General features: G+C 52.8%; 1 pseudogene; it reads left to right on the forward strand.

The window, feature by feature from the left end:
- Positions 1 to 283: 283 nt before the first annotated feature.
- Positions 284 to 1,642, forward strand: LOC102868254 (annotated as a pseudogene).
- The last annotated feature ends 213 nt before the right edge of the window (positions 1,643 to 1,855 follow it).

Genomic DNA, 1,855 nt, shown 5'->3' on the forward strand with positions numbered 1-1,855 from the left:
TACACAGTGACTGCTACAATGGGCTCAAGTATATCAGAGATAATGAGAATGGCACAGGATAGGACAGAGTTCATATCTGTTGTTCATAACATTGCAATGACTCATACTAGACTCAATGGCACCTAACAACAACAGTTTCCTATTGATTCAACTAGTTCAGGAACATAGAAGAAGCCCAACCTTGATGTGTCGATTGTCTGCTCTATATATGGACAAAACTAAGTTCTGACAGTTATGGACACAATCCTTAAAGGACAATGGAGGGGGCGCCTGCAGCACCGCGATGGCGGCCACGACCCTGCTGCGCGCGACACCTTGCTTCAGCGGTCTCAGCACCGGCCCAGCTACACTACTGCAGGGTCTGTTGCGGCCGCCAAAGGCCCCGGCGCTGTCCGTCTTATTCCGCTGCCTCGCCCTCGAAGCCAAGAAGGCCTACGTGCGCGACAAGCCCCATGTGAACGTGGGCACCATGGGCCATGTGGACCACGGCAAGACCACGCTGACCGCGGCCATCACAAAGATTCTAGCAGAGGGTGGTGGAGCCAAGTTTAAGAAGTACAAGGAGATTGACAATGCCCCGCAAGAGTGGGCACGCGGGATCACGATCAATGCGGCTCACGTGGAGTACAGCATGGCCGTCCATCACTATGGGCACACCGACTGCCCCGGGCACGAGGACTATGTAAAGAATATGATCACAGGCACAGCTCCCCTTGATGGCTGCATCTTGGTGGTGGCAGCCAATGATGGCCCCATGCCCCAGACCCGAGAGCACTTACTCCTGGCCATACAGATTGGGGTTGAGCACATTGTTGTGTATGTGAACAAAGCAGATGCTGTCCAAGACTCTGAGATGGTCGAGCTTGTTGAATTGGAAATCCGAGAGCTGCTCACTGAGTTTGGCTACAAAGGGGACGAGACTCCTGTTATCGTAGGCTCTGCCCTCTGTGCCCTTGAGCAACGTGACCCTGAGCTAGGCCTGAAGTCAGTGCAGAAGCTGCTGGATGCTGTGGACACTCACATCCCAGTGCCCACTCGGGACTTGGAGAAGCCTTTGCTTCTACCTGTAGGGTCCATTTATTCGATCCCTGGGCGAGGCACGGTAGTGACAGGTACGCTGGAGCGTGGCATCTTGAAGAAGGGAGAAGAGTGTGAGTTCCTGGGACACAGCAAGAACATTCGCACTGTGGTGACAGGCACTGAGATGCTCCATAAGAGCCTGGACAGAGCAGAGGCAGGAGATAATCTTGGGGCCCTGGTGCAAAGCTTGAAGAGGGAGGATCTGAGGCGAGGCTTGGTCATGGCCAAGCCAGGGTTCATCCAGCCCCACCAGAAGATTGAGGCCCAGGTTTACATCCTTAGCAAAGACGAAGGTGGCCGCCATAAGCCTTTTGTATCCCATTTCATGCCTGTCATGTTCTCCTTGACTTGGGACATGGCCTATCGCGTCATCTTACCCCCTGGGAAGAAGCTTGCCATGCCCAGAGAGGACCTGAAGCTCACCCTGGTTTTAAGACAGCCAATGATCTTGCAAAAGGGCCAGCGTTTCACCCTGCGAGACCGCAACCGGACCATTGACACTGGCCTTGTCATTGACACACCAGCCTTAACTGAAGAGGATAAGAACATCAAGTGGAGTTGATCTTATGGACCTCTGATTTGCTTCAGGGCTCCCCTGGCCAGTGTCCCCTCATGATCTTGATGCCCCGAAGTCCAAGCTGCAGCCCTTGTGAACCCAGGAGAGTGCAGCTTTGACTAACATTTCCCATGTTCAGAAGGATTAGCTTGCCAGCTGGGACAAGCCAATAAATGGTTCTGTGAATAGTAAAAAAAAAAAAAAAAAGGACAATGGAGA

This window comes from Elephantulus edwardii, unplaced genomic scaffold, assembly GCF_000299155.1.
Source record: "Elephantulus edwardii isolate Elephantulus edwardi_28Jun2011 unplaced genomic scaffold, EleEdw1.0 scaffold00518, whole genome shotgun sequence".
NCBI lineage: Eukaryota > Metazoa > Chordata > Mammalia > Macroscelidea > Macroscelididae > Elephantulus > Elephantulus edwardii.